A 24650-nucleotide genomic window follows, 5' to 3' on the forward strand; every position below is an offset into this window, starting at 1 on the left:
CAGGGATTATTTGTGTCTCTTTCCTCTGTTGAATTCCCTTTTCTGGATTCTGTGTCTTTTATCTTTCGGTGGAGTGAATCTTCTAGTAGCTTCCTGAGAAAGAATTCATCGGAGGTAGATTTTTTGAACCAAGTCTGTCTGAAAATGCTCTTTCTTTTGTTTTTTGTTTGTTTGTTTGTTTGTTTTTGGGAGATGGAATCTTACTCTGTTGCCCTGGCTGGAGTGCAGTGTCGTGATTTGAGCTCACAGGAACCTCTGCCTCCCAGGTTCAAGTGATTCTCGTGCCTCTGCCTCCCGAGTAGCTGGGATTACAGGCGTGCACCACCATGCCTGGCTACTTTTTGTATTTTTAGTACAGACAGCGTTTTGCCATGTTGGCCAGGGTGGTCTTGAACTCCTGCCTCAAGTGATCCGCCCACCTCGGCCTCCCAAAGTGCTGGGATTACAGGCATGAGCCACTGTGCCGGGCCTTGTTCTGAGTTTTTAAGGAAAGGTTCTCAACTTTATCCTCTAGTTTTTACATTGAATTTTTGTTTGTTTGTTTTTGTTTCTGTTTTTGTTTTGAGACAGAGTCTCGCTCTGTCACCGAGGCTGGAGTACAGTGGCGTGATCTTGGCTCACTGCAACCTCTGCCTCCCAGGTTCAAGCAGTTCTCTGCCTCAGCCTCCCGAGTAGCTGGGATTGCAGGTGTCCGCCACCGTGTCCAGCTAAATTTTGTATTTTCAGTAGAGATGGGGTTTCACCATGTTGGCCAGGCTAGTCTTGAACTCCTGACCTTGTGATCCACCCGCCTCGGCCTCCCAAAGTGCTGGGCTTACAGGCATGAGCCACCGTGCCCAGCCAAGAACACTTAAAAATGAAAGATACAATGTCAGAAACCAAAATTCAATGTAAGGCTGGACGTGGTGGCTCATGCTTGTAATACCAGCACTTTGGGAGGCCAAGGCAGGTGGATCACCTGAGGTCAGGAGTTTGAGACCAGACTGGCCAACATGGGGAAACTACTAAAAAAATACAAAAACTAGCCGGGCATGGTGGCCGGTGCCTGTAATCCCAGCTACTCTGGTGACTGAGGCGGGAGAATCGCTTGAACCTGGGAGGCGGAGGTTGCAGTGAACTGAGATCACGCCACAGCACTCCAGCCTGGTTGACAGAGAGAGACTGTCTCCAAAAAAAAGTGTTGTTGTTCTCAGTCTTCCTTTTTATAACATCCTCTTTCTGTTTCATGAAGGCAATGTGTTTTAGACACATTTCTCTTTGTTTAATGTTTTATTGATTCCTGCACACGTCTGTTATGTAGATGTTTCCCTTTGCCTCCTATCTTGTCTGTTTCCTGCTCGTTCTTTTTCACCTGTTTTCTACTTTGGTCATTCTCTTTGTTAGAGGCGTCTCTCTGAAAATCTGGTGATTATTGACTGTGTTTCCATGATTTTGAGTCGGCCGATTGGAAACTCCCTGTATGCATGGGGCAGACTTTAAGTGTTGAGTCTCACCATCAGGAAATAGAGCGTGGACCCTGCCAATTTGAGGGCCACTGCCAGAAGTTAGTGATAGAATTCTTTATTTTGGGGCTGTAGGTCTCCCCAGGGAGAAGTTTCCGGTCTCCTGCTTGGGGTTTATGGGGTGGGGGGCATAGCTGTCGGTTTCTGGTAAGGTGGCTGAGGTGGAGGAGGGCTGCTGGGGGAGGATCTAACTGCTTTTCCTGTGGACTTGAAGTGCATGCTCTTTTCTGCCCATTAACCACAGGCCTTCAGCCATCTCAGCGCCTCTTCTCATTCCCCAGTCTCATTGCCTGCTGCCCAGTTAAGTTCTGGTTTTCTGGCTTTGCTGAGTTAGATACCACTCATCGGTTTGCTTTTTCCCACTGTGCAAAATCGTGTTGACATTTCTAGTCTGCTGTCGTCCCTTGTCATTCACTTAGCAAATATTTTTTAAGGACTTAAGATGTGCTAGGCATTGCAGCAGTGAAGAAAACAAAATTCCTGTTCTCCTGGAGCTCATGTCGTCCTTGAGGCTCTGTGGCGGTGTGATCATGTGCCGCCGTGGTTTCCAGGTGGGCGAGGCGCCCCAGCTCTAACCTCTGCACGGAGTGAGGGTACAGTTCCTCTTTGTTTTGATTTGGATATGTTGCTGTTTCTATTCTTACACTTACTTACTTGAAAGAGTCCCCCATGAGTAGAAGGAGGAAATGGGATGAGGGGAGAGCAGGTTTTTCTCGTAACTGCACAAGCATTGGAGGAGAGAGGAGAAGGGGGTTACGAGACTGTGAAGAAGCAGGGAGTAGCTGAAGAAAGTGTTGAAAGGGGAAAAACGGTGGCTGGACAGCGCCTGCTCCTCGGGGCTGGGAGGGTACAGGGGTCCCTGTGGAGACCATGTGATGTGGGGATGTTCACAGCTGGACTTTTGTGACTCCGGAGTTGCCTGTAGAAACTTCATCTTTCTGGAAATGTCATAGAGCTGTGTTTAACCTCCAGAGCTTTTGGTATCTAGGAAATCACCCATTGAAAATAGACCAGAGCAGAATAAGAAATATTCTTACCCCTCATCATTCTCTAGTGAGACACAAAGGTGACTAGAACTCCCTTACCACAGCACCCGAAACAGCACTTCAGCACCCTTGCTCTGTTGTACTTCACCCTTGTTAGTGTGAAATCATTGAATTAAAATAATTCAATCTGTCACTTTGTTTAAAAAACTTAAATTGATGAGCTGAATTTATTTTTCAGCATTTATTTTAGAGACAGAGTCTCCCTATGTTGGCCAGGCTGGTCTTGAACTCCTGAGCTCAAGGGATCCTCTTGCCTCGGCCTCCCAAAGTACTGGGATTACAGGTGTGAGCCACCACACCCGACCCACCTTATACTGTAATTTGAAATACCATTTCTATTGACCCTTTACTATTGAGAAAGATGTTGATTTTATTAGTGGTTATGCAGCAATCCTTAAAGGTTAATTTTGGAGGCCAGGCATGGTGGCTCAACGCCTGTAGTCCCAGCACTTTGGGAGACCCAGGTGGGAACATTGCTTGAGCCCAGGAGCCTGAGCAACATAGTGAGATCCCTGTGTCTACAAAATTAAATTTAAAAAATTAGGGCCGGGCGCAGTGGCTCTCGCCTGTAATCCCAGCACTTTGGGAGGCTGAGGCAGGCAGATCATGAAGTCAGGAGATCGAGACCATCCTGGCCAACATGGTGACCCCATCTCTACTAAAAATACAAAAAATGGGCCGGGCGCGGTGGCTCACGCCTGTAATCCCAGCACTTTGGGAGGCCGAGGCGGGCGGATCACAAGGTCAGGAGATCGAGACCACGGTGAAACCCCGTCTCTACTAAAAATACAAAAAATTAGCCGGGCGCGGTTGTGGGCGCCTGTAGTCCCAGCTACTCGGGAGGCTGAGGCAGGAGAATGGCGTGAACCCGGGAGGCGGAGCTTGCAGTGAGCCGAGATCGCGCCACTGCACTCCAGCCTGGGCGACAGAGCGAGACTCCGTCTCAAAAAAAAAAAAAAAAAAAAAAAAAAAAAAAAAATACAAAAAATGAGCTGGGCGTGGTGGCACGCACCTGTAGTCCCAGCTACCCGGGAGGCTGAGGCAGGAGAATGGTGTGAACCCGGGAGGCGGAGCTTGCAGTGAGCTGAGATCGTGCCACTGCACTCCAGCCTGGGTGACAGAGCGAGACTACTCCGTCTCAAAAAAAAAGCTGGCTGTGGTAGCAGGCACCTGTAGTTCAGCTACTCGGAAAACTGAGGCAGGAGAATGGTGTGAACCCGGGAGGTGGAGCTTGCAGTGAGCCGAGATCACGCCGCTGCACTCGAGCCTGGGCGACAGAGCGAGACATGGTCTCAAAAAAAAAACCAAAAAGAAAAGGTAGCTGGCTGTGGTCATGTGCGCCTGTAGTTCATCTACTGGGGAGGATTGGTTGAACCCAGGAGGTTGAATCTGAAGTGAGCTATGATTGCACCACTGCACTCCAGCCTGGGCAACAGAGTGAGACTCTGTCTCCAAAAAGTAATAATAATAAATTTGCAGCTCTGTCTTAAATAGATGTTTGTTTTCTAACCCGAAGTATTTGAAACCAAATTGTTGAAAAGTCTTTGTTTATTGATAGAACAGCTTTCGGATGTACCTTTAAAATGAAACTGGATTCAAATATGTGGGAAATACTGTCTGACTAGCAGCAAATTGAGAAGTTACTGGAAATGCTCTATTTCCAGTTTTACCAATTAATTAAGGTGTCAGGGATGACATTGCTATTATATGGTATCAGAACAAAAAATATTTCTCAAAACATCAGACATGGTTTTATGTAACCAAAATGAGAAGCCTGGATATATTTCCTTCTACAAATATTTAGTTATGTTTTTAAAAAGCAAGATTTGTGTTTATGAAATTTTGATAATCCTTGTGACATAATATGTTAGGAGGATTTTTAAGCAGAAACCAGCTGTCAGCAATATAGAGAAACTTAAGTTGAATTATACTGCTGATAGTTTATTTATTTTAGTGAAGAAGAAAGGCTTCTCTACCATTTACAATTACCAGATAATTTCTTTTTTCCTGTTGTTGTTGTTTTTTAGTAACAGCTTTATTGAGGTTCAAGTCATGCATGATTTACCTGCCTAAAGCATACAGTTCAGTGTCGGTGTATTTTAGTATATTCATCAAGTTGTGCAACCATCTCCGCCATCACCACCAAAGGAACCCTGTACTCTTTCGCTGTCACCCCCAACTCTACCCCTACCCCAGCCCTGGGCAACCACAAATCTATTTTCATTATATATCTGCTCGTTCTGGATATTTTCTGTAAGTGGCATCATATAATATGGGTCTTTCCTGACTGATACCATGTTGTCAAGGTTCGTCTCGTGTTGCAGCATATGTAGTGCATCATCCCTTTTTATGGCCAAATAATACTCTGTTGTGTGGACAGCCCTCATTTTGTTTATCCATTCATCAGTTGATGGACATCTGTTTTTTTTTTTTTTTTGAGACGGAGTCTCAATCTGTCGCCCCGGCTGGAGTGCAGTGGCCGATCTGAGCTCACTGCAAGCTCCGCCTCCCGGGTTTATGCCATTCTCTTGCCTCAGCCTCCCGAGTAGCTGGGACTACAGGCGCCCGCCACCTCGCCCGGCTAGTTTTTTGTATTTTTTAGTAGAGACGGGGTTTCACCGTGTTAGCCAGGATGGTCTCGATCTCCTGACCTCGTGATCCGACCGTCTCGCCCTCCCAAAGTGCTGGGATTACAGGCTTGAGCCACCGCGCCCGGCCGATGGACATCTGTTTACCTTTTGTTTGTTTATTTGTTGTTTTTTTGTTTTTTTGTTTGTTTTCAGAGTCTTGCTCTGTTGCCCAGGCTGGAGTGCAGTGGTGTGATCTTGGCTCACTGCAACCTTCGCCTCTTGGGTTCAAGCAGTTCTCCTGCCTCAGCCTCCCAAGTAGGTGGGGTTACAGGCGTGCGCCACCACACCCAACTTACTCCTGTATTTTTAGTAGAGGCGGTTGTTGGCCGCCTGGTTGGCCAGGCTGGCTCAAACCCCTGACCTCAGGTGATCCACCTACCTGGGCCTCCCAAGTAATTTTTGTTTATTTTTTAACAACGATGCTGTGAACATTAATGTACAAGTTTTTGTGAGACAAATGTTTTCATTTCCCTCGAGCGAATACCTCGGAGTGGAATTCCTGGGTCCTGTGAAGGCTCTGTGTTGAGCATCCTGAGGAACTGCCAGGTTGTTTTCTACAGCGGTCTGCGTTCCCGCCAGCCGCCCACAAGGGTTCCAGTTTCTCCACGTCCTTGACAACGCTTGTTATTTTCTGACTTAAAATTCTAACCGTCGTAGTGAGTGTGAAGTCGTTTCTCATTGTGGTTTTGATTTGCTTTTCCCTAATAGCGAATGTTGTTGAACATCTTTTCATGTGTTAGACATTTGTATATCTTCGGGATAAATGTCTATTCAAGTTGTTTACTCATTTAAAAAATTGTGTTGTTTTGGCCAGGCACAGTGGCTCACGCCTGTAATTCCAGCACTTTGGGAGGCTGAAGTGGGCGGATCATGAGGTCAGGAGATCGAGACTATCCTGGCTAACACGGTGAAACCCCATCTCTACTAAAAATACAAAAAAATTAGCCGGGCGTGGTGGCGGGCGCCTGTAGTCCCAGCTACTCTGAGGCAGGAGAATGCAATGCAAGAGAATGACGTGAAGAGGCAGGAGAATGACATGAACCCGGGAGGCAGAGTTTGCGGTGAGCCGAGATCGCGCCACTGCACTCCAGCCTGGGCTGGAGCGAGACTCTGTCTCAAAAAAAAAAAATAAAAAATTGGGTTGTCTTTTTGTTGAATTTTAAGAGTTCTTTGTATATACTAGATAGAAGCCCCATATTGGACATAAGATTTTCAAATATTTTCTACCATTTTGTGGGTTGTCACTTCACTATCTTGATGGTAGCCTTTGAAGCACAGGTGTTCTTCATTTTGATGAAGTCTAATTTAACTTTTTTTTTTTAAACTGCTGATTTATTACAAGTCCCCAGGAGGGCTTCATTTTTTGTTTTCAACATCCTGTTCTTCAGCTTCCTTGTCTCTTTTTGCCCGTATGCCAAAGAGCCGGGCGTCGAGATTCTTCTCCTCAGTGATGACTTGGGCTTTCTCCTTCTCACATTTGGGATGGGCATGACCGGCCCTGTCAGCTGGGTGACCAGTTTCAGTTCTTCAGCAGAACTGTCTCCCTTACTGGGGGCCGAGGGCTTCCTGGGGAAGAGGATGAGTTTAGAGTGGTGCTCCTTCAGCCACAGCACCTTGGCCTGCAGGGACTCAGTGGACTCATTGGATCCACAGAGATGCCAATGGTCTTGTGAATGCTGGCCACTCTGAGCTCCTCCAGGCTGCAGCCGCGGCCGGTGCACACCTTGGTGTGAATACTGCTTCGTGCGGCACCACACGATGGGCCGGATGGGTCCTGACGCGGTGTGCAGGGCAACGTGGGGGCACTTTGGCTTGCCTGGCCTTGCATCTGCGGATCTTCCGGGCAGGCTGGTTGAACCACGTGGCCATGTGCCAGCTGCCAGTCCTTGTGGAAGTAGAGCTTTCATGCCATTCTGGCTGGGCGCCATGGCTGCCTAGAGCCCTTCTGCGCAGGAAAACAAATTTAACTGTTTTTTGTTGTTTTTTTTGTGTCATATCTAAGAATCCATTGGCAATGCAAATTCACAAAGTTTCGTACCTGTGTTTTCTTTTACACCTGTGTTTTCTTCTGAGTTTTTAGTTTCAGCATTTACATTTAGTTCTTTGATCAATTTTGAGTTAATTTTTGACATGAGATAGAGGGGTTACATTCATTCTCTTGCATGCAGAGGGGTTACATTCATTCTCTTGCATGCAGATATCCAGTTGTTCCAACAACGTTTGTCGAACAGACTATTCTTTCCCCTGTTGAATGGTCTTGAAATCCTTGTCAAAATCAGTTGACCATAAATGTATGAGTTTCTTTCTGGACTCTCAGTTGTATTCCATTAATGTATATGTCTGTTCTGATGCCAGTACCACATTGTCTTCATTACTTACATAGTAAGTTTTCAAATCAGGAAGTATGAGTCCTCCAACTTTGTTCTTTTTCAAGATTGTTTTGACAATTCTTTCTAAGTTCTTTGAGTTTCCATATACATTTTAGGATCAGCTTGTCAGTTTCTGGTAGCAAGCCAGCTGGGATTCTTGTAAGGATTTCATTGAATCTGTAGGTCAATTTGGGGAGTATTGCCATCTTAACAATATTAAAAACTCTTGTCCCACGAACATAAGATGCCTTTCCACTTATTTAGATCTTTTAAAATTCAAAAAAAAGGACGGCTGTGGTGGCTCACGCCTGTAATCCCAACGCTTTGGGAGGCCGAGGTAGGCGGATCACCTGAGGTCAGGAGTTCAAGACCAGCCTGGCCAACATGGTGAAAACCTGTCTCTACAAAAATTAGCTGGGCGTGGTGGCAGCCGCCTGTAATCCCACGTACTCGGGAGGCTGAAGTGGGAGAATCGCTTGAACCCGGGAGGTGGAGGTTGCAGTGAGTGAGGATCACGCCACTGCACTCTAGCCTGGGTGACAGAGCGAGACTCCGTCTCAAAAAATATAATAAATTAGATTTTAAAAAAAAGTTTCATAGTTTTCAGAGTGAGAGTTGTTTAGTTTTCTTTTTAATTGGGGTAAAAATATATAAAAATTTGCCACTTTAACTGTGTGTTTTTTTTTTTTTTTGAGATGGAGTCTTGTGCTGTCACCCAGGCTAGAGTGCAGTGGCGCAGTCTTGGCTCACTGCAACCTCTGTCTCGCAAGTTCAAGCGATTCTCCTGCCTCAGCCTCCCAAGTATCTGGGATTACAGGCACTCGCCACCACACCCAGCTAATTTTTGTATTTTTAGTACAGACGAGGTTCCACCATGTTGGCCAGCTGGTCTCAAACTCTTGACCTCAGGCGATCCACTCACCTCAGCCTCCCAAAGTGTTGGGATACAGGTGCGAGCCACCACGCCTGGCCACTTTATCTATTTTTAAGTGTTCAATTCAGTGGCATTGATTACATTCACAGTGCAGGGTAAGAGTTTCTTAAATTTATTCCTGAGGTAAATTGATTTTTATATATTGATCTTATATCCCGCAAAATTGCTGAACTTTTTAATTAGTTTTAATAGCTTTTTAAATGAATTCCTTAGGATTTTTACATAAAAAAACACATAAATTTTATATATAAAATTATCTCTGAATGCAGATAGTTTTGCTTCTTCCTTTTCAACTTGGATACCTTTTATTTCTTTTTGTTGCCTACTTGCCCTGCCTAGTACCTTCAGTACAGTGTGGAGTGGAAATAGCACTAGTGGGCATTCTTGTCTTTCTTCTGACCTTAGGGAGAGAGCATGTAACCTTCACCATTAAGTATGGCATTAGCTGTGGGTTTTCATAAATGCCCCTTTTCAGGTTGAGAACGTTTCCTTCTATTTCTAGTTTGTTAAGTTTTTGCCATGAAAAAGGGTGTTGGACTTTGTTGTGATTTTTCTGCATCCATTGAGATACTTGTGTGACTCATTTTTTTCTATTGATATGGTGTATTGCATTAATTGGTTTTTGTTTGTTGAACCAACCTTGCATTCCTGGGATAAATCCCGCTTGATCATGGTATATAATTCTTTCTCTATGTTGGTGAATTTAGTTTGCTAGTATTGTATTTTGTTGAAGATTTTTGCATCTGTATTCATAAGGGAAATTGAGTCTAGTTTTCTTTCCTTGTATGTAGTTTTGTTTGTTTGTTTGGTATCAAGGTAATACAGGCCTTATAGAATGATTTAGGAAGCGTTCTCCTTTTTCTGGATGAGTTTGTGAAGAATTGGTAATAACTCTTACTTAAATGTTTGGTAGATGCACCTGTGAAGCTATCCAGCTTTCTTTGTGTGTTTTGGATTGCTAGTTCAATCTTTGTACCTGTTGTAGATCTATTAACATTTTCTCTTCAAGAGTCAATTTTGGTAGTTTGTGTCTTTTTATAAATTTGTCCATTTCACCTAGATTATCTAATTTGTTGGCATACGATTGTTCATAGATTTTCTTAATAATCTTTATTTCTATTAATGTCAGTAGTAATGTCCCTTCTCTTATTTCCATCCTAGCAATTTGAGTTGCTGCTTTTTTTTTTCCTTCGTCAATCTCAAAAAAAGGGTTAAAATTGTACATTTTATGTTACATATATTTTACCATAATAAAAGGTAATTGTAGCCTGTAATCCCAGTACTTTGGGAGGCTGAGGTGGGTGAATCGCTTAAGTCCAGGAGTTCAAGACCAGCCTGGGCAACATAGTGAGACCCCGTCTCTACAAAAAAAAAAAAAAATAGAATAATTAGCTGGGCATGGTGGTGCTCACCTGTAGACTCAGCTACTCAGCAGGCTGAGGTGGGAGGATTGCTTGAACCCAGGAAGTGGAGTTTGCAGTAAGCTGAGATCACGCCACTGCATTTCAGCCTGGGAACAGGGTGATACTGTGTCTCAAAAAATAAAAAGTAATTGTAAGTAAGAGTACTTGAGATCCATCCACGTGATTGGGAATAGCCGCAGCTTAGTTCCTTGTGGTTATTGTGTAGTGTGCACTGTATTCTCATCCCTCTCTTTATCTTTCCACTCCTGATGGACATCTGGGTTGCCCGCTTTGGGGCTATTAATGAGTGCTGTGACCAGAAGTTGTTTTGGCTTTTAAAATCCTTTTTTTTTTTTGAGATGGAGTCTCGCTCTGTTGTCTAGGCTAGAGTGCAGTGGCGCAATCTCGGCTCACTGCAAGCGCCGCCGCCTCCCCGGTTCACGCTATTCTCCTGCCTCAGCCTCCCGAGTAGCTGGGACTACAGGTGCCCGCCACCACGCCGAGCTAATTTTTGTATTTTTAGTAGAGACGGGGTTTCACCATGTTTACCAGGATGGTCTTGATCTCTTGACCTCATGATCCGCCCGCCTCGGCCTCCCAGAGTGCTGGAATTACAGGCATGAGCCACTGCGCCTGGCTGGTTTTTAAAATTCTTTCAAAACTCCTCTCCAGATAGCTCTTGGGCCACCTCCCTTAGCTTTGGGCTTTACAAACGTCCTTGGAGGGTGGTCGTAGGTCAGCTGAGGTGCAGTTTTCTGTGATTTGGGATTGCCTCTTATACCATGTATTTGAAAGTATCAGAATACCAATCACAAAAAGTGCGTTCGGCAAGTACTATTTTAATTTTAATTTTTTTTAATTATGAAAATAAGCCTGAGCAACATAGCAAGACCCCAGTTCTACAAATTATACAAAAATTAACTGGGCATGGTGGTGCACACCTGTAGTCCTGGCTGCTCGGGAGGCTGAGATGGGAGGATTGCTTGAGCCTGGGGAGGTCGAAGCTGCAGTGAGCTCTGATTGTGCCACTGCACTCCAGCCTGGGTGACAGAGTGAGACCCTGTCTAAAAGAAAAAGAAAAGTGTGCTCATGATAAAATAAATTCAAGCAGTACGAGAAGTAAGTATGCCATGAAGAGTGAAAGTCTTCCCCGAAGTTATTATAATTGTCTTGCTTTTTTATTTTAAAGCATATGCTAGTCTTTTTCCATTAAAATTGAATGTTACTTTGAAAGATTGTTTTAAATATTAAAAATCAATTTTGATTAGTCTAAAAGTCTGAGACGGCCAGACGTGGTGGTTCACACCTATAAGAGGTGGGCAGATTGCTTGAATCCAGCCTGGGCAGCATGGCGAAACCCTGTCTCTACAAAAAACACAAAAATTAGCTGGACATGGTGGTGTGGGCCTGTGTCCTAGCTACTCAGGAGGCTGAGGCAGGAGAATTGCTTGAGCCTGGGAGGTCGAGGCTGCAGTGAACCATGCTTGTGTCACCGTACTCCAGCCTGGGTGACAGAGCCAGACTTTATCTCAGTAAATAAGTAAATAAAATAAGAAGTCAAGACTTTTAATGAGAAATTAATGTTGAAATATGGTTGTTGCATGTATCAAGAGAACTGTGATTTTTGTCTTTCTCTATTTTTTATTGTTTATATTGACATACATACTATAGAATCGTATGTGCATTCCCAGAATAAAACACACTTAGCCATGACATTTTATTCTCTAACTGCACAGTTGAGCCTGTCGTATGCACTTTTTTTATTTTTTTAAATTTGTATTTCTAAATGAGGAGTAGTCTGTAGATAGTCTGTGGTTTTAACTTGTATATGTTATCTATGGAATATTTTGGTGTCAGAATTACTGTAGTTTTAGGAAAAATTATGAAGTTTTCAGTCTTCTGTTCAAGAATATTTTATTTTATTTTTATTTTTGGAACAGAAGTACAGTGGCATAATCACGGCTCACTGCAGTGTTGACCTCCTGGGCTCAGGTGATCCTCCCACCTCAGCATCCCCAGTAGCTTGGACTCCAGGTGTGCGCCACCACACTTGGCTAATTTTTGTATTTTTGTACAGATGAGGTTTCGCTATGTTACCCAGGTTGCTTTCGAACTCCTGAGCTCAAGCGATCTCCTGCCTTGGCCTTCCAAAGTGGTCGTGTATTACAGGTGTGAGCCACTGCGCCTGGCCTTATTTTATTTTATTTTATTTTATTTTATTTTATTTTTATTTTTATTTTATTTTATTTTATTTTAATTTTATTTTTGAGAGAGAGTCTCACTCTGTTGCCCAGGCTGGAATGCAGTGGCACAATCTCTGCTCACTGCAAGCTCCGCCTCCCGGGTTCATGCCATTCTCCTGCCTCAGCCTCCCAAGCAGCTGGGACTACAAGCAGCTGCCACCACATCTGGCTAATTTTGTTGTATTTTTTGAAGAGACAGGGTTTCACCTTGTTAGCCAGGATGGTCTCAACCTCCTGACCTCGTGATCCGCCCGCCTTGGCTTCCCAAACTGCTGGGATTACAGGTGTGAGCCACCGCGCCTGGCTGCCTGGCCTTATTTTTAGTATTTTGTAGAGTGGAGGTCTTACTGTGTTGCCCAGGCTGGTCTCCAATTCCTGGGCTCAAGTGCTCCTCCTGCCTGGCAGGCCTCCCAAAGTGCTGGAATTATAGGTGTGAACCACCATGCCTGACCCCTGAAAAATATTTTAGAGAGTGAAATTTTAAAGTATTCATTTATAAAACCACTTGAACTGGGCGTGGTGGCTCACGCCTGTAATCCCAGCACTTTGGGAGGCCGAGGCAGGTGGATCACCTGAGATCGGGAGTTCGGGACCAGCCTGACCAACATGGGGAAACCCAGTCTCTACTAAAAATACAAAATTAGCTGGGCATGGTGGTGCATGCCTGTAATCCCAGCTACTTGGGAGACTGAGGCAGGAGAATTGCTTGAACCTGGGTAGTGGAAGTTATGGTGAGCTGAGGTTCACCATTGCACTCCAGCCTGGGCAACAAAAGCGAAACTCCGTCTTAAAAACAAAAACAAAAAGTATAGAATTAATTGCTAGTTGCCCCTATTGAATGGTGGTATTTTTGAATACTGCTAGATCCTCAGTTGATCAGATTTTATAGTTTTTCTCCAATAGTATTTTAATAATAATTGGTTTGTAATATAAATAAAAACTTCGTTTAATATTAAGGAAAGAAACTTTAAAAATCCAGGCTATTCTGAATTAGTTTCAATTTCATAGTCTCCTCTACATCCCTTTTTTTTTTTTTTTTTTTTTTTTTTTTTGAGACAGAATCTCACTGTGTCGCCCAGACTGGAGTGCAGTGGCCAGATCTCAGCTCACTGCAAGCTCCACCTCCCGGGTTCACGCCATTCTCCTGCCTCAGCCTCCTGAGTAGCTGGGACTACAGATGCCCGCCACCTCACCCGGCTAGTTTTTTGTATCTTTTAGTAGAGACGGGGTTTCACCGTGTTAGCCAGGATGGTCTCGATCTCCTGACCTCGTGATCCGCCCGTCTCGGCCTCCCAAAGTGCTGGGATTACAGGCTTGAGCCACCGCGCCCGGCCCCCCCCCCTTTTTTTTTTAAATGGAGTCTCACTCTGTCACCCAGGCTGGAGTGCAGTGGCACAATCTCAGCTTACTGCAACCTCCGCCTCCCAGGTTCAAGGGATTCTCCTGCCTCAGCCTCTCGAGTAGCTGGGATTATAGATGTGTATCATCATGCCTGGCTAATTTTGTATTTTCAGTAGAGACGGGGTTTCACCATGTTGGCCAGGTTGGTCTCGAACTCCTGACCTCAGGTAATGTGATCCACCTGCCTCGGCCTCCCAAAGTGTTGGGATTACAGGCGTGAACCTCCATGTCCAGCCTCAGCATCCCTTTTCTTAACAGTTTATTTTTTTCCCGGCTATGGTAATTCCTGTCATCGATTGTATTGCAAGTTTAGTGATGTTTAAAATACTGCATTTATAATTTGAGAGAAATATTCTCAGTAAAATGAACGTTAAATGTTTTCATTTTTACTGTTTTTTAAATGTGTATTTTTAAAATGAGATAAGGTCTCACTATTTTGCCCAGGTTCATCTCAAACTCCTGGCCTCAAGGGATCCTCTCACGCAGCCTCCCAAAATGCTGGGAATAGCCATGAGCCATCATGCCTGGCCTTAAATGTTTTTAAAAATAAAGTTTGGTATGGAGAATTGTAACTGCTTCTTGTTTGTCCTCCAGCGTTCTCCAGTACCACATTTGAAAGGAAGACTTAGATAAACATTTTAACAGTAAGAGAGTCGCCACCATAGACTTTTTGAAAGTCCAGTCAGCCCAAAGGGCCTGCATCAATCAGATGCAGGAGATGGAGACAGATATGTTAGGCTGGATCCTGAAGCCGTTCGCCATGGCAGCTTTGTAGAATCCGCACAGAAGTTCTACCAGCTCATAAAACTGCTTTATGACCCAGAAGGAATGCCAGCAATAAAACAAATGCACTCATGGCAAATATACCAGGCGTGGGGCTGATTTTCCTGCGGCGATGCATTTCCAATGAGGAAACTGCTGTGTAGTTTGGGGCAGGAGCTTGTAGTGGTTTGGATTCAATCTTCCTGTTTTGAGTATTTGTAAAAGGAAACTAATTTTTCAGAAACTTCTAGCCAGTATCCCATGTCACTCAGCTGTCCTCTATTTAGGTATTATTGAAAATAGTGATGAGCTCATGTATGAAACTGTCATTCTTCCCTTTTTGGAGTATCGTGAGTTTTTCATATGGAGGTATTTGTGTAATGAGTATTAATAAAAGTGATAGTAATTGGTAATACTTTCTATTCAAATTTCAAAGTTTAAAATTTCAAATAGGAAATTTCAAATACATTTAGAAGTAGAGCGGCCGAGCACGGTGGCTCACACCTGTAATCCCAGCACTTTGGGGGGCCGAGGCAGGTGGATCACGAGGTCAGGAGATCGAGACCATCCTGGCTAACAGTGAAACCCCGTCTCTACTAAAAATACAAAAAAATTAGCTGGGCATGGCGGCAGGTGCCTGTAGTCCCAGCCGCTCGGAGGCTGAGGCAGGAGAATGGCGTGAACCCGGGAGGAGGAGTTTGCAGTGAGCCAATCGTGCCACTGCGCTCCAGCCTGGGCAACAGAGTGAGACCCCGTCTCAAAGCAAACAAAACAAAAAAACCAAAAAAGTAGAACATATAGAATAATGAACGCCCAGTTTCAACAGTTATCAACTCACAGTCAGTTGTATTTCACTTTTATCCCCTTTCCCCCAAAAGGATTGTTTTAGGAAAATCCCAGAAATCTGTCATGTCATTTGTAAATATTTCGGGATGTGCCTCAAGAAGATGAGGGTTTTTTTTAAAAACATAGCCATAATAATATGACACTGAAAAAAATAGCAGTAATTTCTCAATATCATAAGATAGTCATTGTTTAAATTTCCCTTTTTTTTTTTTTTTTTTTTGAGAAGGAGTTTCGCTCTGTCCCCTAGGTTGGAGTGCAGTGGCATGATCTCGGCTCACTTCAAGCTCTGCCTCCCGGGTTCACGCCATTCTCCTGCCTCAGCCTCCCACGTAGCTGGGACTACGGGTGCCCACCACCACACCCGGCTACTTTTTTGTATTTTTAGTAGAGACGGAATTTCACCGTGTTAGCCAGGATGGTCTCGATCTCCTGACCTCGTAATCTGCCTGCCTCGGCCTCTCAAAGTGCTGGGATTACAGGCGTGAGCCACCGTGCCAGGCCTAAATTTATTTATTTATTTATTTATTATTATTATTTTTTAAAGTGGATTCGTGGCTGGACGCGGTGGCTCATGCCTGTAATCCCAGCACTTTGGGAGGCCGAGGCAGGTGGATCATCAGGAGTTAGAGACCAGCCTGGGTAACATGATGAAACTCCATCTCTACTAAAATATAAAAATTAGCCTGACGCGGTGCCCCATGCCTATAATCCCAGCTACTTGGGAAGGCTGAGATGGGAGAATCGCTTGAACCCGGGAGGTGGAGGTTGCAGTGAGCCAAGATCACACCTCTGCGCTCCAGACTGGGTGACAGAGCGACTCCGTCTCAAAAAGAAAAAAAAAAAGGTGGATAAGTTCTACAGGTACCTGCCCGTGGCATTTGGATTGTACACCTCCTTAATCTCTTTTAATCTGTAAGCTCTTTCTCCCTCCTTTTTTATTTTTATTTTTTTTGTTCACAGTTTATTTGTGGACGAATCAGGGCATTTGTCCTGTCCTGTTCAAAAGTTTTAACTGGTTTCTAGTGTTTTCCTAGCTGGACAAATTTGGCATTTGACAGATCATTCCTATACTGTTGGCCCAGTATATTTTGTGGGAAATAAACTATTTGGGGGCTCAATTGATGTAAAAAAAAAAAAAAAAAAAGTAGGCATTTCTGATTTCATTTCAGATGTTGCAGTGGTAAAGTATATTCCAGTCAGGAGCTGGTGAGGCCTGAGGCCCAAGCGTGCGCCCACACAGGAGTGCACAGAGGCTGAGAAGTGCGTTATTGCCTCCCTTCTCCTTGGTCCTCATGGGTGGGCATGAGAGGCTGGATCTGTCTCTCTGAGACAGCAGAGGGGGACAAGGAGAAGTGAATGAAATGTGTGTTGTTTCTCCAGGCCTTCATGATCAGAAACACCTGCCGCTGCCCTGAGGCCACAAGGCTGGTTGCCTAGTGCCCTCAGCTCCCTGTGCTGCTTGCCGGGTGAGGATGCCCTCGGCTTGTGGCATTTTTCTTAAAAAAAAAAAAAAATAATGTAGTAATAATAGAAGGCAGGTCTTATAGTAGTTGTTCACTGGAGACACTTTGGAGTTGACAATTAGTGAGGACTCAGCTTTTTAAAATGTGATCTTAAGCTTTTTGATTTTTTAATTGAAGTTCAGAAAAATTAGTTGATACTTGTCCATCCATGTGAGTGATGCTGTGGTCTCTGGTACGTCAGCTTTTTAATTTGTTTCCGGAATCCAGCTCTTAGAAGCCAGACGGGTTGGACATTCTTTTTTTTTTTTTTTTTTTTTTTTTGAGACGGAGTCTCGCTCTGTCGCCCAGGCTGGAGTGCAGTGGCCGGATCTCAGCTCACTGCAAGCTCTGCCTCCCGGGTTTACGCCATTCTCCTGCCTCAGCCTCCCGAGTAGCTGGGACTACAGGCGCCCGCCACCTCGCCCGGCTAAGTTTTTGTATTTTTTGGTAGAGACGGGGTTTCACCGTGTCAGCCAGGATGGTCTCGATCTCCTGACCTCGTGATCCGCCCGTCTCGGCCTCCCAAAGTGCTGGGATTACAGGCTTGAGCCACCGCGCCCGGCCGGGTTGGACATTCTACCTGCAAATCAGGCTGAACAGAGGCTGGGCCTTGGCGCTATTAGGAGCTCCAGGCACTTCCTGCTGAGAGCCTTAGAGAAAGGCCTGTGTGTGGGTGCCTGTAGAGAAATACCAAGTTCCTCCGAAATCGGAAATCGCCAGACATTCTGGAAAAGTACAGTTTTCATAATCAAATAAACGCTGGTAGTATCAATCTTGTATTTTTACTGCGGCGTTTGTTTACGGAGAAGCATTTTTGACCACTCTTGTAGCTTATGAAAGGAAATGCAGACCGCACAAAGCTAGATGTCCTTTTGCAAAATGTTACACTTTCGCTGACCTTGCCATAAAGTTTTATTGATTATTTGGAAAGCTCTTTCGTTTGTTGATTTCATTTGTCTCATCTCGAGGCATCTGGTGAAAAGGGTAATTTTCCTGGCTTACCAATTACTTTCATGAAATCAGAGTGAACATTTTCAGGTCTTGTGTGAAAACATCCTTCCTTCCTGTTTATTACTGCGATTCCGTGGGGATGGTGAGCCAAAGACGACAGTACAGGAGCATACTGGCCGTCTTTCTCTGCTTGGTATCTGGGTCATGTTCTTTTTTGATTTCATTTCCTTCATGCCAGCATTTTTATAATACTGAAAAATGCCAGCATAAAGAAATTTTTTTATTTAAAAAAAAAGTAACTCAGAAATGCTTAGGTTCAGTTGGACATGTGACATATTTGAGGTGGGTAGTCTGGCACCCAATCTGAACACTTTTCTGTGTGTGTGTGTAGAGACAGGGTCTCACTGTGTCACCCAGGCTGGAGTGCAGTGGCTCAATCTTGCCTCACTGCAGTTTCCACCTCCTGAGCTCCAGCCATCCTCCTCTCTCAGCCTCTCGAGTAGCTGGGACTATAGGTGCACGCCACCACACTGGCCTAATTTTTGTGGATTTTTTTGTAGAGACGGGGTTTCGCCATGTTGCCTAGGCTGGTCTGGAACATCTAGGCATAAGTGATCCACCCCTCTCAGGTCCCAAAGTGCCAGGATTACAGGTGTGAGCTAGCTGTGAACACTTTTTTTTGTTTGTTTTGAGATGGAGTCTCACTTTGTCAGTCAGGCTGGAGTGCAGTGATGGGTTCTGGGCTCACTGCAACCTCCACCTCCCAGGTTGAAGTGATCCTCCTGCCTCAGCTGCCCAAGTAGCTGGGACTACAGGCATGCACCACCACACTTAGCTAATTTTTATACTTTTAGCAGAGATGGGGTTTCACCATGTTGGCCAGGCTGGTCTTGATCTCCTGACCTCAGGTGATCCACACGCCTTGGTCTCACAAAGTGCTGAGATTACAGGTGTAAGCCACTGTGCCTGGCCACTTGAACACATTTAATTGTTGAGGCTGAAATAAATAGCATTTAAAATGAGTAAAGCCATTGAAGCCATTGTTATCCAAACTGTGCTCCTCAAACTTTCTTTGCCTCTTTTTTAAAAGAACCAGATTCTTCTAAACATTCTTACATGTTTTAAAAAGAGGTACCATTTCCACCTTAAACTTCATGGCCATGAGAGGGCTTTGATACCATGCTGGGCATGCCCCATGGAGATGGGCGACCACCGGTCACTCCTGTCGGACAAGGTGAGGCAGGGCCGGCCACTCCACACTTCTCTGTTCAGGAAAGAAAGTGAGCGCCTCACTCTTGAGGGCAGCTGGCTTGGTGGCCCTTCCTCTGGTTCAGGAGCAACCACCCTGAGAGCCAGTTAGGCACTGGGAGGGCTGGAGTTGCTGGCTGGAGAGCCCCTCGTGTGCTGGGAGGGCTGGAGTTGCTGGCTGGAGAGCCCCTCGGGTGCTGGGAGGGCTGGAGTTGCTGGATGGAGAGCCCCTCGTGTGCTGGGAGGGCTGGAGTTGCTGGGTGGAGAGCCCCTTGGGTGCTGGGAGGGCTGGAGTTGCTGGATGGATTGCTATTGCTGTTTTGAATATTGCTTCCCGCTCACATGCATGTCTAGCCACTGAGGGCTCCAATCTAGCATTTCTGTTTCTTTTTGGAGATGGAGTCTCTCTCTGTCGCCAGGCTGGAGTGCAGTGGCGCGATCTCAGCTCACCACAACCTCTGCCTCCCGGGTTCAAGCGATTCTCCTGACTCAGCCTCCGGAGTAGCTGGGACTACAGGCGTCCACCACCATGCCCAGCTAATTTTTTTTTTTTTTTTTTTTTTCATTTTTAGTAGAGACAGGGTTTCACCATAGTGGCCAGGATGCTCTCAATCTCTTGACCTTGTGATCTGCCCGCCTCAGCCTCCCAAAGTGCTGGGATTACAGGCGTGAGCCACCGCGCCTGGCCAGTCTAGCATATCTTTAGCCTTACGTGTCTGGCGCTGGATTATGTCCTAGAAGGTTCATATAATTAGCAACAGTATTTTTCCTTCCAGAGACATACTTATTCCTCATGCAGAAATGCAGAATCAATCTCTAAATAAGGTAAAAACTTGAAGGAATTTTGGATAAGAGAAAATTTCCCGGCCGGGCACGGTGGCTCACGCCTGTAATCCCAGCACTTTGGGAGGCCGAGACGGGCGGATCACGAGGTCAGGAGATCGAGACCATCCTGGCTAACATGGTGAAACCCCGTCTCTACTAAAAAATACAAAAAACTAGCCGGGCGAGGTGGCGGGCGCCTATAGTCCCAGCTACTCGGGAGGCTGAGGCAGGAGAATGGCGTGAACCCGGGAGGCGGAGCTTGCAGTGAGCTGAGATCCGGCCACCGCACTCCAGCCTGGGTGACAGAGCGAGACTCCGTCTCAAAAAAAAAAAAAAAAAAAAAAAATTTCCCATAAAATGTTTACTTTCATGCTTTTTTTTCTTTAACACTGTAGTATTCCTGACATATTGACTATTCAATTTAGAAAGATTGGCAGTTGGACTCAGATAATTCAGTATTTGGCTCTGGACAGTTGTTAAGAACCCTGCTGAAAATGGTTTATATGCAGAAGGTTTCAGCCGCTCAGATCGCCTCTGCTGATCTCAGGATGTATGCTAGGATGAAAAAAAGTTCCTGGCATGAACTTGTTTTTCTTGTCACTAGTGTTTTCCAACTGAGTGAGTTTAAAAATAATAAAAGATAAAATACAAATAAATAACAGCCCTATTAAGGGAGAATTGCATGTACTTGTATTTAGATAGAAGAATATGCTCTGGATGTCCAGGTCATGGGCACAGAATACAGGAGGAGGCAGGCGACACAGGAAGAGCCTTCGGGAAGCCATGGGTTTCTTTTCACTCACATGCACCTGCTGAGCGCCAGCTGTGCACCAGCCTCGCGAGCTGCCCTGCAGACAGGCGTGTTCCTGGGAGGGGCTTCTGCGCTGTTTCTGTGGGAAAGGGGAAGCCCAGCGCGTCTTCTGTGACGCGTATGTGATCACAAAACGATTAGGCTGGCTCTGTGTGCTGGGGCTGTCTCAGAGCCTGGCACTGCTCCTTGTCAACATCCACTGTCACATTCACCCACAGTTCGGGGATTATCCTTAATTTACCCACAAGGAAACTGGAGTTCACGCTCAGTAGTTTGCAACACAGTGGGGCAGTGAAGTCTAAACTCAGGTGCTTACTGTCAGCCACAACGTCTTGCTTCGTTTCAGGAATATTTTTAAATATTTTTAATACCTTTTGAATAAATTAATGAATCACACATCCGAGTAGTCTCTGTTGTGACACCATTATGTGTGGTACACACTGTTGTGACCCATATCACAGATTCGTTGTGCTTGTTTTTTTATTGTTATTTTATTTATTTATTTTTGAGAAGGAGTCTTGCTCTGTCACACAGGCTGGAGTGCAGTGGCACAATCTCGGCTTATCGCAACCTCTGCCTCCCAGGTTCAAGCAATTCTCCTGCCTCAGCCTCCCAAGCAGCTAGGACTACAGGTGCGCACTACCACACCTGGCTAATTTTTGTATTTTTGTTAGAGATGGGGTTTCACCATGTTGGCCAGGCTGGTCTGGAACTCCTGACCTCAGGTGATCCACCCGCCTTGTCCTCCCAAAGTGCTGGGATTACAGGCGTGATCCACCACACCCAGCCTGTTGATTTAAGTGTATGATTTATTGGTTTTTACTGTATTCACACACTTGTGCAACTCTCACCACTGTCTAATTCTAGAGCATTTTCATCGCCCCTGAGAGAAACCCTGTACCCATTAGCAGCACTTACATTACCTCTCCCCAGCCCTTGGCAACCACTAATCTACTTTTTGTCTCTATGGATTTGCCTATTCTGGACATTTTATATAAATGGAATCACACTATACGTAGTCTTTTGTAATTGGCCTCTTTCATTTAGTATAGTGTTTTCAAGGTTCATCCATGTTGTATTAATTGTTATTTAATTACTTTCTCTGGCTGAATAATAGTATTCCATTGTGTAGGTAGACCACATTTTGTTTTTTTAGCTATCAGTTGATGGACATTTTGGTTTTCACTTCTTAACTGTTACAAATGATGCTGCTGTGAATATTCATGTACAAGTTTTTTTATATTAAATTTTTAAAAACCTGGTTCTTAGTAAACATGCAGTGCGCAAGTTTTTGTGCAGAGATATTTTCATTTCTCCTGTTTATATACCTGGGGTGGAATGAGGGGTCCTGTAGTTGGTAACTGTGTTTAGCACTTTGAGGAACTGCCAGGCTACATCAGTCTCACTGGCAGTGTGTGAGACTTCATCTCTCCACCTCATGGCCAACAGTTGTTATGATTTGTCTTTTTTATTGTAGCTACCGTAGTGGGTGTGAAGTGAGGTCTCGTTACGGTTTTGATTTGCATTTCCCTGATTGCGAATGACATTGAGCATCTTTTCCTGTGCATATTGAGCGTTTGTATTAATATGTCTTCTTTGGCGAAATGATTATTCTGATCCTTTGCCCGTTTTTGAATTGGAATATTTTATGAGTGAGTTGAGAGAGCTTTTTATGTATTCTGGATGTCTGTCCCTCATCAGATACATGATATTTTATATGCTTCTGTCATTTGTCTTTTTACTTTCTTAATGGCTTCTTTTGAACATTTTTTTGTTCGGGTTTGGTATTTGTAGTTAAAAAACACAATGGTTTTTATTTTGATGAAGTTTAACTGACCTGTTTCTCATGTTTTACCTGTAAGAATCCATTGCCTAATCCAACGTCACAAAGATTTACATGTGGTTTTTTTGTTTTGTTTTGAGACGGAACCTCACTCTGTCGTCAGGCTGGAATTCTGTGACACAATCTCGGCTCACTGCAATGCACTCCACCTCCCAGGTTCACACAATTCTCCTGCCTCAGCCTCCCCAGTAGCTGGGACTATAGGCATGTGCCACCACGCCTGGCTAATTTTTGTATTTTTAGTAGAGACGGGGTTACATCCTGTTGTCCTGGCTGGTCTTGAACGTCTGTCCTCAGGTGATCCACCTGCCTCGGCTCCCCAAAGTGCTGGGATTACAGGCATGAGCCATCGTGCCTGGCCCTTTTTTTTTTTTTTTTTTTTTTTAAATGTGTATTAGTTCATTACATGAATACTACAGATTATCCACTCTTCTGCAGGAGTGGACATTTGGGTAGTTTGCAGTTTTTGATAATTATGAGTAAAGCTGCTTTGAATGTTCTTGTGTATGTCTTTTCGGTAGACATAACTGCTCATTTCTCTTGGGTGTTCACCTGGGAGGGAATTTCTGGGCCATAGGGTGCACATATGTTAGCCTAAGTGATACAAGTGCAATTGGTACGGGAGAGGGGTGGCATATCGGACAGTATGCTTGCGTAATTACAGGAGAGTGAAAGAATTGCTTTCTTGAATTACCAGTTCTCAAGTAATTTGAAAGACATAGTTCACCTTAAACTAAAACGATGCTTGCTGCATGGACTGTCAGTTCTTCAGAAGATGGTACTAATCATGACATTAGAAGCAGCTGGTATTTTACTCCTCAGAAAGAAAACTAGACTTTTCTTGGCCGGGCGCGGTGGCTCAAGCCTGTAATCCCAGCACTTTGGGAGGCCGAGACGGGCGGATCACGAGGTCAGGAGATCGAGACCATCCTGGCTAACACGATGAAACCCCGTCTCTACTAAAAAAATACAAAAAACTAGCCGGGCGCGGTGGCGGGCGCCTGTAGTCCCAGCTACTCGGGAGGCTGAGGCAGGAGAATGGCGTAAACCCGGGAGGCGGAGCTTGCAGTGAGCTGAGATCCGGCCACTGCACTCCAGCCTGGGCGACAGAGCGAGACTCCGTCTCAAAAAAAAAAAAAAAAAAAAAAAAAAGAAAACTAGACTTTTCTGAATTCACAGCAGTGGCACAAAGAAATTTGACAATATACTGTCTAATAGATGATGAAGTTAAGAGCAACAAGAAAAATGAGAGGAGTTAATTTTTGCCTCTGGATTTTAAAACTGACACATAAAAAGTCTTATCGGGGAGTAAAGACAAATAACAAGAGATTAAAAATACCAAACATTTAGACTGGGCCCAGTGGCTAACACCTGTAATCCCAGCCAAGGTGGGGAGATCACTTGAGCCCAGGAGTTTGAGACCAGCCTGGGAAACATGGTGAAACCTCAAGGCAGAGGTTGCAGTGAGCTGAGATCGCGCCATTGCACTCCAGCCTGGGCGGCAGAGGGAGACCCTGTCTCAAAAAAATAAAAAAAGGGCCGGGCGCGGTGGCTCAAGCCTGTAATCCCAGCACTTTGGGAGGCCGAGGCGGGCGGATCACGAGGTCAGGAGATCGAGACCATCCTGGCTAACACGGTGAAACCCCGTCTCTACTAAAAATACAAAAAGAAATTAGCCGGGCGAGGTGGCGGGCGCCTGTAGTCCCAGCTACTCCGGAGGCTGAGGCAGGAGAATGGCGTGAACCCGGGAGGCGGAGCTTGCAGTGAGCCGAGATCGCGCCACTGCACTCCAGTCTGGGCGACAGAGCGAGACTCCGTCTCAAAAAAAAAAAAAATAATAAATAAATAAATAAAATAAAATAAAAAAATAAAAAAAGGAGGCCAAGACGGGCGGATCACGAGGTCAGGAGATCGAGACCATCCTGGCTAACACGGTGAAACCCCGTCTCTACTAAAAAAATACAAAAAAAAAACTAGCCGGGCGAGGTGGCGGGCGCCTGTAGTCCCAGCTGCTCGCGAGGCTGAGGCAGGAGAATGGCGGAAAACCCGGGAGGCGGAGCTTGCAGTGAGCTGAGATCCGGCCACTGCACCCCAGCCTGGGCGACAGAGCAAGACTCCGTCTCAAAAAAAATAAATAAATAAAATAAATAGAAAAAGATGGCCGGGTGTGGTGGCTAATGCCTGTAATCCCAGCACTTTGGGAGGCCGAGGCGGGCGGATCACAAGGTCAGGAGTTCAAGACCAGCCTGGGCAACATAGTGAAATCCCTGTCTCCACTAAAAATACAAAAATTAGCCAGATGTGGTGGCAGGTGCCTGTAGTCCCAGCTACTTG

At 45.0% G+C, this 24650-nt stretch overlaps 1 protein-coding gene and 1 pseudogene across 4 annotated transcripts in view; one reads left to right on the forward strand and one right to left on the reverse strand.

Annotated features, from left to right (window-relative positions):
• LOC105467372 (serine/threonine-protein kinase MRCK beta) overlaps positions 1–24650 on the forward strand; it is a 133062-nt gene that overhangs the window by 9810 nt on the left and 98602 nt on the right. The window lies entirely within an intron of this gene.
• Positions 6535–7106, reverse strand: LOC105467371 (large ribosomal subunit protein eL13 pseudogene; annotated as a pseudogene).

The sequence above is a fragment of the Macaca nemestrina genome, chromosome 7 (assembly GCF_043159975.1).
Source record: "Macaca nemestrina isolate mMacNem1 chromosome 7, mMacNem.hap1, whole genome shotgun sequence".
NCBI lineage: Eukaryota > Metazoa > Chordata > Mammalia > Primates > Cercopithecidae > Macaca > Macaca nemestrina.